Raw genomic sequence first — 13,477 nt, forward strand, 5'->3', positions numbered from 1 at the left:
TTTAATTATTAACTTCATTTTTGCAATAAAAATAAAATTATAACAGAAAGACAACATGGTTAAACCATGTTTAAAGGCCATCTTCCTTCCTTTTTTGCCAGGATTACTAGCTTGGTATGTAGGTAGATACATGGGGTGTTCTGGGAGAATTAGCACCTCTGATGTGAGGGCTTGCAAATCCCTTTCCAGGGTTATCCATCTACCATTGGTTTCTACCCATCACCAAACATTCACCAGTAGGTCTAAGAAGCTGTAGTGTGCACAGTAACCACACTACAATAAAACTATCTTAGCAGATAAACTAAATCAACTTGGGGAGCACTGACAAATCTCAAACCCATTAGTGAGTTAGGGGAATTTCTCCTTCAAGTGTTTGAAGATTCCCCCTGGTGGAATGGGTAGATGAGAACAATTTGTTACAACAGTCATAAAAGTAACTGAAACAGGCACCATGGAACTCTGAGAGCTAGGTCAGATATCAAAGACACCAGGGTCATCACTGCATAATGGGCCATTGCAAGCCATCTTGACTTTTGTCTTGCCACTGGACTTCGCTGACTTTGGAAGAGAAACTGAGGCTGATGATTTTTGTGCATCTCTGCCTCACATAAATCTAATTCACTGGCAAGTCATCACCCCAAGATGTAATCTGTTCTCTTCAAAAATAAAGGCTGAACAATGAGCAACAACTAAGCTGGTAATTTACACACTATTTTGACATAGTTTATTATTTCTCCAGAACTATTTGTCAAAATCTCTTATCATAGATAAATACATATAATGATGATGAAGGAAGGAAATGTTTTTTAAGCATTTTGCCACATGCCAGACACTATAGTAAATGCTTTACAAATATTGTACCATTTGACCCTCACAACAATCATGTAGGGAGGTGTTTTTGTTATCCCCTTTTACAGTTGAGTCAACTGAGGCAGAAAAAAGTTAACTAACTTGCCCAGCATCATAGAGGTAGTAAGTATCTGAGGCTAGCTATAAAACTCAGATTTGGCTCAGATTTGACTTCTACCTCAGTGCTTTATTCATTTTATCACCTAATTGCCATGTTGGTAATGGTTCTCATGTAGAGATAAGGGTAAACATCCTGTACCTAGATTCAAATATCAACTGAACAAGAAATATTTATATATATATGATATTAAATATGTTAGATTGTAAGAGTTCATGGGAAAAAGACTTGATACATTTAGTGGACCTCCAATTCAAATCAAAGATTAAAATACTTTCACATTATTGCAGTTTTTTTAACTTTTAGCCTTATTGGATCAATGAGATCTCCATAAGCAGCAAAGATCTCCATAAAATGGGAAAAGTTTGAACACTGTTCTTCCCAAAACTTAGCCGGGCATTTCAGCTTTTTGCCACTGCTCATGTGAAACAGCAGAATTGGTGTGATGGAATGTAGGTTTTGATACTAAATTTTCAGTCAGAGAACATAACACAATTTTAAGAATAAATTGAAAGAAAGCAGATTGAATCAAATAGTATAATGTCTAGAATACTGGAGGTGATAGTGCAATTGTGTTCCCCACTGGTCAAAGTACTGGTGTAATACTAAACCCATATTTTAAAGAAGTGATTTTTTTAAGCTCTGCAGAATTTCTATAGGATGAATAGGATATGATAGATGAAGGCATTCAAGGTATATGTTATACCCCTGTTTCTTGAAGGAAATTGGTATATTTCAGAAAAAAGAAGTTCTAGACCAAGGGGTGAGGGAAATGGGACATGATGATTTGTTGCCACTATATGAAAGTCAGGCATGTGGCATGGACATTATATATGTTCTAAATGATACTGTAGGGCAGAACCAGGAATTGAGAGATGAAGTTTAAGGGTAGTAAATTTAATTCCTACGTGAAAAAAGCTTCTCAGCATTTAGATCCAGAAGTAGAATGAACTGTTTTGTGATACAGGAAATTTTTTTGCTCTAGAGATCTTCAAGTGAAGACATAAGGTGTTTTAATGTTGTTCTTGTTCAGTTGTTTTGAACAATAAATTCTTGTTCATTTCTCAATCTTTGTGACCCCATTTTGGGTTTTCTTGGCAAATATAATGGAGGGGTTTTGTATTTCCTTCTCCAACTCATTTTACAGATGAGGAAACTGAGACAAATAGGGTTAAATGACTTGCCCAGGGTCACACATCTGGTGCCTGAGGCCAGATTTGAACTCAGTTCTTCCTAACTCTAGTCCCAGTGTACTGTGGCACCTATTTGCCCATGTTGATCAGGTATGGATGAGATCAAAGTGTCCTTTCCTATTCTATTATTTGCTGGTCCTCTGAATAAGTAATATTTCTCAAATACAATTATATGGAAGAAGATAGAAAATTCAACTGTGTTTATAATTCATTGTTTGTTGGTCTAAGTATTTGACACAGAGTCAGTACTATTAATATGGATTTCATGACATTTTTTTCAAAATATATTTTTAATTTTTTTCAATGTAAGTGGTTTCTTTGTAATCTTATGTATTTTATTTTATGCATTTAATAGCATTATTCTATAAAGAGCTTCATAGGCTTCACCAGAAAGCCAAAAGTGTTTGCCCATGACACAAAAAAGGTTTATGAGAAAGCAGCCTTGGCTGCTTTCCTCAATTAAGGCATCAATTAAGGACCCTTGATAGATATAGTCATAGCACTACCTCAATTCATTCAACCATGAGATACCATATGTAAAACACTTTGAAATTCTTAAAGTACTATAGAAATATTAGTTACATTATTATTATTATATGAACCAAAACATAAAGAAATAAGCAGAAACAGGAGAGTAGTTTATACAATGACAATGACATTATAATATGAAAATATTTCAGAAACTTAAGAACTCTGATCAATACAATTACCATCCATGATTGTAGCACAGGGATGATGAAGCATGACATGCTATATATATTCTTACAGAGAGGTGATACTGTGTAAAATTAGACTTTTTCTGGACAAGGACAATGTGGAAATTTGGTTTGGTAGGCTTTTCATACCGTGTTTCCCCGATAATAAGACCTATCCCGAAAATAAGCCCTCCCCTTACTGTGTAAGATTCCTCTAAAATAAGCCCTCCCCGAAAATAAGCCCTATTGAGATTGCTACTGTAGTGAAGGTGATTCCCTGCGCTACACGCTACATTACGGTACCCTCTGTATGCAGCGTCCCCCCCCCCCCCCCCCGGGGAAACACACGCTGCGCTCCGAGCTGCATCCAATCAGAGCTGCAGCAGTGAGCGTGTCATCCTGTTCTTCCCCAGTGATTTGCTTGCTGGCACCATTGAGAGCAGTGCCGCGGAGGAGAGCTGAGGCAGGACAACATAAAAACCCAGTATGTAAGCGGGAGTGAGGGGGCATGATGGAGGATAAAAAGGGAATGATGGAGGAAAAAAGAAGAACTCAGGGGGCATGATGGAGTAAAAAGAAGGACTGATGGTCATAATTTTATTATTCTGTCTGTTCTGACCCCCAGACATGAGTACAAAAAGGAAGAGCTATACTGTTGAGTATAAGAAAGCAATTGTAGAGGAGTCACATGGCAAGAATCTTGCAGTTTTCTGTAAAGAAAAACTTTTGGATCTTCGAATGGTCAGAAAATGGAGAGCAGATTATAATAACCTCAATCAACAGGTGGGTGAGGGAAAAGGGAAAAAGCGCAGGTCTGGATCAGGTCGGCAGCCCTTATATCCTGACTTGGAGATCCTCATTGGTGAATGGATTGCTGACAGGAGAGCAAAGGCCTTGGTTGTGCGCAGGGCTGATATTCAAGCATTTGCCCTTTCAATGGCACCAGAGTTTGAAATGGTCTCAGAAGGATTCAAAGCATCACAACACTGGTTGGACGGTTTCCTTCAACGGTATGAACTGTCCCTAAGAAGATCAACAACACTGTTTAAGCTGGAAGATGCTGAAGTTATTAAACGTGCACTTGCATTCAAGTCCTTTATTGATAGGATCGACATTTCCAAGTACCAAACCTGCAATATGATTGCTATGGTATGGATGAAACTGCAGTGTTTATGGGACAAGGATCTCAAACAACAATTCATCACAGGGGTGCAACGTCAATCTACATTCCCACCACTGGCTATGAAAGTGCACGGGTCACCTGTGTTTTGGCAATTCGTTTGGATGGAAAGAAAGCCACACCTCTAATCATCAGTAAGGGCAAGAAAGATAAGATTGAACGTGTATCTGGCATTTACATTCTTAAAACCGAAAAAGCCTGGTGTACACAAGCTGTTATAAGAAAGTGGGTTGTTTTAATGCTGCCACTTGTTATGCGAGGTAACCAAAGAGGTCTGATAGTCTGGGATTCAGCCAGCACTCACCGCGCTAAAGAAATGAAGAACTTCCTTGCAGAGAGAAGAATAGATCAAGTAATGATTCCTGCAGGAATGACTGCCTATCTCCAGACCCTTGATATTGCAATAAACAAGCCATTCAAGGACCATTTGCGCATGGAAGTCAATGACTACATTGAAAATAGAATGGAAAGAAATCAGCATGGAAACTTTGTGAAGCTCTGTCTGCAAGAAGTCGTGACTTGGGTTAAGAAGTCATGGGATAAAATTACTGACAGCTGTGTCGCCAAGGCACTACGAGCAGGTTATCTGGACAAGACATATTCATTTAAAGAGAGCTATATTGCTGGACATGACAGATTGGGTCCACTTCTTCTGAAGAAAATGGAGGCGCAAGACATCCAGGACGGAATTCAGGGTATGGACACTTATGACGATGTTGTTGAAGAAGATGACATGATCATTATTGAATAAAGGTACATTTTTTTGTTCACATTTACCTGTTTATTAAAATTGCTGTCAATGTTCATTAAAATAAGCCCTCCCCTGAAAATAAGCCCTCTGGTGTTTTTCTGTCCAAAAAAAAATAATAAGACAGTGTCTTATTATCGGGGAAACACGGTAGTTGCTATGAGCATTTTTTTCTTTCCTTCCCAAGGGACAGGATAGGTAAAAAGCAGATTTTTATTAATTAAAAAATAATGTTTTTCAATTTAAAAAGAGATAGATATAGCACAATCAAACTTCTTTTAGTCATTAGCAAATTTCTTTATCAAGTTTGCATTCTGGCAAGGAAGTATGGTCTGTAAACATGACTTCATTTGTCATGCAAGATATCCTGTATAAAGTCCAAATGGAAGAGGGATAGGCTATAAAACATTCTCCAGATGTTCCTGTCTACAGATGACATTGCTCTGATCCCACTCTCCTCATTCCCTTTCATCTTCTCATCCAGTACTGGAATGAGGCTAGAGAAGAGAAGAGACACAGATGTAGAACCAGAGATGTATGTCTTCAACATTAATAAGGAATGATTTATCCTCCATAGCCCTAACTTCCCCTCTCTATTTGGTGCCACCTCACACGCACACACACACACACACACACACACACACACACACACACACACTCACACACACAACAAACTCACATTCTTTCTTTTATATAGTGTGTTAAATATATACATATATAAATAGATATATGTGTGTGTCTTCATTCTGAGTTGTGAGCTACTGGTAAGGTTTAATATGTTTTCTGCTTCCAAAGAAATTGATATTTTCAGAGTGTACAAGATCTTAAGCAAAGGAATTAAACACTAAGAATTGCTTTCTAGGCCCACCTCCTCCGCCTCCGCCTTCGTCACGCGCGAGCGCTAGCAGCCGCCCGCCGCCGCTCCACAGACCGCCACTCCGGCCCCCGCCTCCCCGTCCCAGGCTCCAGCTCCAGCCCCGGCCCAGCCCCCGCTCAACATGGACAGCCGCAAGCTCAGCGAGCTCCAGGCCTTCATCCGGCTCTGCCAGCAGGACCCGGGCCTTCTGCACACCGACGAGCTGCGGTTCTTCCGGGAGTGGGTGGAGAGCTTAGGTGGTAAAATCCCCCCTGCTCCACATAAAGCGAAATCGGAAGAAAAAATCAAGGAGGAAAAGACTGAAAGTAAGAAACCCGAAGAATCCCCCAAACTAGAAGAGCTGGACAGTGAGGAGAGTGACGTAGAGATCGATAATGAAGGAGTAATTGAAGCAGATACAGATTCCCCTCAGGAAATGGGAGATGAGACTGCTGAGATAACAGATGAGATGATGGATCAGGCTAATGAAAAGAAAGTGGCAGCCATTGATGCCCTCAATAGTGGTGACCTTAAGACTGCCATTCAGTTACTCACAGAGGCCATCAAACTGAATCCCCGTTTGGCCATTTTGTATGCCAAGAGAGCCAGTATCTTTGTAAAACTGCAAAAGCCCAATGCTGCTATTAGAGATTGTGACAGAGCGATTGAAATAAACCCGGACACCGCCCAGCCCTACAAGTGGCGAGGGAAAGCCCACAGACTCCTTGGCCACTGGGAGGAGTCAGCCCGGGATCTTGCCATGGCTTGCAAACTGGACTATGATGAAGATGCCAGTGCTATGCTGAAGGAAGTCCAGCCAAGGGCCCAGAAGATTGCTGAACATCGGCGAAAATACGAAAGAAAACGTGAAGAACGAGAGATCAAAGAAAGGCTAGAAAGGGTGAAGAAGGCTCGGGAGGAACATGAACGAGCCCAAAGGGAGGAGGAATCCCGGCGGGCCTCCGGAACGCAGTTTGGCTCTTTTCCAGGTTTTCCTGGGGGTATGCCTGGGAACTTTGGAGGCATGCCTGGCATGGGAGGGGCCATGCCTGGGATGGCAGGAATGCCGGGGCTCAATGAGATTCTTAGTGACCCAGAAGTGCTGGCAGCCATGCAGGACCCAGAGGTGATGGTGGCGTTCCAGGATGTGGCACAGAACCCCGCAAACATGTCCAAATATCAGAGCAACCCGAAGGTTATGAATCTCATCTGCAAATTGTCAGCCAAATTTGGAGGTCAAGCATAAATGCCCTTTTAACAAATAAAGCCCTTACTGACGAAAAAAAAAAAAAGAATTGCTTTCTAGACAGTGAGAAAATGAGAAACATTTTCGAGACATTCATTTTCTTCAGGAACTTGGGAATCTTGTTCTACTATTTCATAAGGCTTACCCTGAACAGATGTCAGTTTCTCCTTTTACAAAGCTTGTAGTCTAACTAGGGAAAGATAAGGTTTCATCAGAACCATAGGGCAAGGAAATGCTAGGGAATTCTAATGGGAAAATCATTTTTATATAATTCATGTGCCCAGGTCACTTTTCACAATAGCCAATGTACTCAACCCAGACTGATTTTCATGAATGATAACTTACATTTATTTTCAACCTTTGTGTACATTACCATGGCCTCCTCATAAGCACCCTTATCAGTAAGGAGGCAAAATAGACCTTCTTTGCTCTTATCTTCCCTTCCAAAGCAATAAGTGAGATAAGATTCTCTTTTGCAAGACCCTCTTGCTTATTCCCTTCCTTCCTTCTTGGTCCCATAACCTAATCTAATAACTGTACATCTTTCCCAACAGCTCCATTGCTAGTCCAACTATCTTTTCCATCTTTTGAAATATAGATCTCTAGGGAGGGGCTACAGCATGAGCACACACACACACAGAGTCAGTAAATCTCACTGTTTTTAAGTTTTGCCTTCTTGTTCATGAAAAGCCTAGAAGCCCAGAGCAGGGACTTTTGTTCTCTTTTTCCCTATTCATTCAAATGTGGCTCCTTAGTAGAATGTCCTTAGCAGATTTTTCACCTCTATGTGTTATGGTGAAAAAAAAAGAGTATTTTTTTCTGAATTCATTAAGTTTCTGAATACAAGTGGGACATGCTAAATTGAAGTCAAATGAGGCTGAGACTAATAGTAAAGAACTTCCTTTAATTAAATATTGTTCTTTTAATCAAATGATGATGTGAATAGTCTCAGAATAGGATAGAATTCATCTGTCAGAAGAGGATTGTGTTTTAAGTATCAGAATTTGCTTGACTGTAATATCTCATCTTGTGATCATTCCTTTCCTTTTACTGTTGCTATGGAATATTGTGAACTTGCTCCCCAAAATATGCCTACTTACACACATACACATACACACACAAACAACATACACACACATACTTACTCACTTATCCAAAAGCAGGCTGTCTTTCAACCCTATTATAGAGCATTGGCTAAGTACCACCTGTGCTGGGTATTATGCAAAGGTCAAGATAAAAAATTCCATCCAGTCATTCTTCTAAATATATCATATTTTCCACTTCACCAAGGGCTTCCCTTTAGAGTAACTAAAATCATTTTTAATGGGTAAAAAAAAAAAAAACTTTCCAGGAAAATTTATTTCACAGTTAGGTACAAGGAAATCCATATCACAGTGGGAATTCCTGGCCTCCATAGAGAAAGAGGAGTTTTTAGGAATTCATGTTTTGCCAAGAACAGAGCATAAATTCCCTCACCTGACCACTAAGTAATACTGCATCTTTATCCACTAATCAGTATACATAAGGGTACTTTCATGAGCATTTATGGGGTGAAGGGAGGAACAAAGCTTAAAATGGCCTTGCTCTCAATGGATGAGAACTTAGCCAAGACCTTGACATACTAACACTAATTGGGATTCTGTAATTTGAGGATTGCTTCTCTGAAGTTGAAAGTAAGCTGAATGATATATCCAGGCTAGGAACTCGGTCAAATACTTAGAGGACACACTTCACACAGGCAGGCATTTCACAGCATGAGAGAGAGGCATGGCAAGTTCTACAGCCCTGGAATTCATGTTCTGATTTGATCCTCTTTGATCCAGAGTCAGAGGAAAGGAAAACCCTGGAGAGTGAGCAGAGCACTCCTCAAATTTTCAACATCATTTCTATGGATGAGTTTCTTGATGAAATGATGAAAAGGTGTTATTTCTGTGCACATACGTTTGCATAATCTGATCATTATTTTTGCATAATTTTCCAAAATTGGGTACAGTGTTCCTCAGAGTGTAATCATCCATTGAAAAGCAGTATAAAACAGCCAATCACACCAGTGTTTTTTTTTTAAGTTCCTTGACATGAATATTGTAGGAAAGATTTTGAGTACCAGGCTGACTGTCATAGAAATCTAACTGATTCAAAGATTTTATCAGGACTTTCTCAATTCAAGGAAAAGAAAAGTTTGGCTATAGAGAACCATGTGATTAGTGAAAGCAGCCAATTAGGGGAAGGTTTAGACATTTCAAAGCAAATAATACATGGATTAATTGCTATAATATCCTTACTTCCTAAACCATGAAAACCTATACCTGGAATGGAAGAGAGAGTGGCAGGAAGCAAACAAATTGATATATTTCTTTTTTTTATTTAAATGAAGTTTATTTTTACAAGATCTTTCTGTCAACAATTAATTCTGCTTCTAAGTAGGCTTTGGTCAGGTTAGGCCCTTTTCCTTGTCCTTTCATGAAAACAAAATAAAAAGAAGAAAAACAATAACAGAGAGAGAATAGAGGAGAAGAAAAGAGAAAAATTATCAAACAAGGAAATGGATCTTTTAAAATTTAATAAAAATTTGTTGAATTTGAAGTTTTTACAATGTATATATATATACACATATGTATATGTAATATAGATTCACATATATAAATATATATATACATACATTTTAACCTAATACACATGTTAAATTGTGGTGTTTCTGTTTTCCCTTCTTTCCTTCATTCCTTTCATCCCTCCTTCTCTCCTTCCCTTCTTTTTTCCTTTCTTTTTTCTTTTTTACTTTTAGTTTACAACATTCACTTCCACAATCCCTTGAGTTTCGAATTTTCTCCCCCTTCTTCTCCTCTCCCCTCCCCCCCCCAGTGGCATTCAGTCAAATATAAGATCTACAAATACCTTTGCATTAAACATTATTCAGGTTGTAAAGAAAGATTAAAATCAACGGAGTGAATGATGAGAAAGAAGAAACAAAACAAAACAAAAAAGAGAAAGAGAAAGAGCAAATAGTTTGCTTCAATCTGCATTCAGACTCTGTAGTTCTTTCTCTGGATGTGGATATCCCTTTCAATCATGAATCTTTTGGAGATGTCTTATAACCTTGAATTGCTGAGAGGAGTCCAGTCTATCAAATATTACATTTCTTTAAATGAAGAAATCAGTAAACAATTTTTAAGCACAATGACTTGATATTATATAACTTTCCAAAGTGAGATTTCCAAAGAATAGCTAAATCTTGATAGTTTTCTAAAGGGACACCTTTTACAAAAATGGTAAGTGATTGTGCAGAGACTAAAGGAGCGAGACAGAAGATCCCCGAGAGTAAATTTGGAAGTGGATTTTATTACCGCAGCACTGTCAGGGTCACATACTCAGATCAGACAGTGAGTTGGCATGGAAAATGTGTCGGTTTTTAAAGAGATTACAATAGGTTACATAAGCTGAAACTACAATCAGTGATTGGTCAGCGTATATTTGAATTTTTCCCTAGGTTGAGGGACAGGGAACCTAGAATGGGCGGAGATGGGGAATATCTGGTAGGTGGGTGGGGTGGGCAGGGGATGGGAAGAATGGAGCAGGGATTTTATCCTAGGCTGAAATTCCTGCTCATAGATCAAATAAGGGAGGGAAGGGTGGAGTTGTGCTGAAATTCCTGCTCACAGATCAATTAGGGGAAGGGAAGGGTAGAGTTGTGCTCAACAATTATACATATAAAGATACTGGTGTGCTATTTTTCCATAACTCAACACTCTTTGCTTACAACTAATTGTGAATACCTTCCTTCTATTATCTGTAATTTCAAGGTAACCATCCCTTCGATCTGTGGGGCAGATCAAAACCTAGTACTGCTTTAGTAAATTGCCTTCATGAAGGGCTGGGACCTAAAAAAAGCAATGCCTCCTTTCTGGTGAGGAGCTTTTCTCATGTTGGTTAAGTTTGTTCATGGTCAAGGAATATGTCTGCCTCAAGGATAGCACTTTCTCTCTCGATGGAATCTGCAAAAGGTTACATGCTGATGGCATAATTTTTGAGAATCTAGGGTAATCTTCACATCACTGAATCAGAGAATTTGTTAGTTGAAAGGGACCTTAATGACCATTTAGTCAAATTGTTAACAGCAAAAACAGCTGCAAAAAAAGATGTTCTCCAGGATACCTAGGTGGCACAGTGAATAGAGCACTGACCCTGGAGTCAGGAGGACCTGAGTTCAAATGTGACCTCAGACACTTAACACTTACTAGCTGTGGGTCCTTGGGCAAGTCACTTATCCCCAAATACTCTGCCCTCCCCCCTACAAAAAGAAAAGAAAAAGATGTTATACTATAATTCAAACAGGTCCTACAGTTACTTATGTGAAGACTTCCGATGAGAAGGAGTCTCCAGAAATAATCCCATTTTGAAAAATTCTAGTTAGGAAAAAAATCTTTAAATACTGTCAAAATTTGCTTCTTTTATATTTCCATACATTGGTCTTTGTTCTGGCCTCTGGGACCAAATATAACAACTGTCTTCTATACAACCTTTCGGATTCTGAAAGAAACTTGCTATGTCCCCACTAAGCCTTCTCTTCCACAGTTTAAACCTCTGCACTCTGTAATTATAACTCACAGTGAAGCCTCAGAGCAGAACTTGTCTTAATGTCTATGTTGTGATGTGATGCTTGCTCTAGATACCTTATTAAGGGAAAATATTGCTCTCATTTGAAATAAAAAAGTAACATAGAATTAGAAATAAAATAGCACATAATTTGGGTAATACAGCAAATCCTTTAAGTTTCATTTCAAATCACATCTCTTTTTTGTGTTTTAATAAAATTTTATTAGTAAATGGAAAATTTTCAAATTATTGATTTCCAAAACATATTAGCAATAATCATATTAAATATTAATAGACTTTTAAAAGCAAGACTTCAGCTTTCCTGATAGGTTCTATCACATTGTTTCTACTTTATAATTCATTATATATAATCATAAGACTATTTTGTCAAAGTAATTTATAAAATATCCTAAAGAAACTTTTTAAAAGATCATACATTTCTCCTGCCCCTAGGATGGATCAAAGGCAATGCAACTTAATACCCAGCCTATGAACTAGATTCCCTCCTGTTTCTGCCAGCTCCACATACTTGTCTAACAATATTCTTGCCCACAATATTTTTCAATCATTCACATCACTTCCACATTTGAATAAGTGCAAACATAGTGGGTTAAACAATAAGGATAGGTGGTCCCAGGAAAGGTGCATAACAATGTGACAGGAAGTAGAGATGACAGCCTAGGATTGGGCAATGGATCTCATGTGACCAGGTAATTGTGCTGCATGGCATGGGTCCAGGAACAGACCGCAGGATATACAAGGCTCTCAGCATGAACATGGACTGTTCTTCCTGGGAGATTGACTATTGCCTCTTCAACTTTAGGGAAGTGGGAAACCCCAAACCAATTTTGGCACCTTTGGAAAAATTCTCAAACACCACTCTGATTATGAATCTATTAAATGATTAATTGTCCCTCATCTCTTGGGATAGCGAACATGATGAAAGAAAATTATCCTTGGATTCAGATGCCAAGAATTTGTATCTTCATTCTGACATGTACTAGCTAAGTGACCTTGGACAAGCTACTTCATATTTCTGAGTATTCTTGTCTATAAAGTGATAAGAATACTTATCCTACTTCCTTGCAGGGTTTTTCTGAGGAGATCACTTTGTGATTTACAAAGTACTATATAAAAGTGATCTATTGTTGTTATTCCAAAACCTTGGCCATGACCCCTTTTTATCTAAACACAGAGGATTAAATTTGTAAATAGTGACATTTTCTAATGCTGTGGTGACTAAATAAAAGAGGGAAGCTTTACATTCTTCTCTATCCTATTAAACTCATTCTTCAGATCCCTCTTCCACTCACTCTTAGGGAAGGAGCAGTCAAGCTTAGCTAAACCTAAGACTTAAATGTACTTCACAAGGTCATCCTATTCACATTTCATTGATATATGAGGTGCTACTCTTCTTACTGGATAAGACTTTTTTACACAGCACATGAAACAGTAATTGTTTGACAGCAATTTTGCGAGATGCTGACAGCTGGTTACCAGTGGTTCTATAACACAAGAAAAGCCTGTGATGGTATATATGAATGCTCTTCACCACTTCATCCCATTCACCCATTCATCCCTAAATCTACATCTTTCTAGATGTTTCCTTGGCAATATTTGACACAAGAAAAGAAATAGAAAATTGCAACACACATAATATGAATAGGTATGTATATATATATATATATAAATATATAAGCATGTGCATATGTATATAAATATATACACATATACATATATACATGTGTGTGTTTGTATTTCAGTAAATAGAAGATAGTGGATCATATTACACATGAACGTTGTTTAATGATTTCAATGATTCGCAATATGTCTCTTGATAGAAAAAGTCATTTTTTAAAGTTGTGTTCTCCCATGATTACTACTTTTATTTTTTCCTTTTGCTGAAGCATATTAGACTCTGCTCCAACTCTTTATCTTAACACCAAGGATGTCTTTCTTTCTCATGTGTGGGTCTCTTGTAAACAACATAATGTTAGATTTT

The 13,477-nt window shown here is 38.3% G+C and overlaps 1 pseudogene; it reads left to right on the forward strand.

The window, feature by feature from the left end:
- The first annotated feature begins 5,728 nt into the window (after positions 1-5,728).
- Positions 5,729-6,934, forward strand: LOC138175070 (hsc70-interacting protein pseudogene; annotated as a pseudogene).
- Positions 6,935-13,477: the final 6,543 nt, after the last annotated feature.

The sequence above is a fragment of the Petaurus breviceps genome, unplaced genomic scaffold (genome assembly GCF_028583685.1).
Source record: "Petaurus breviceps papuanus isolate PSGF00001 unplaced genomic scaffold, PetGlider_PUasm1.0 76, whole genome shotgun sequence".
Lineage (NCBI taxonomy): Eukaryota > Metazoa > Chordata > Mammalia > Diprotodontia > Petauridae > Petaurus > Petaurus breviceps.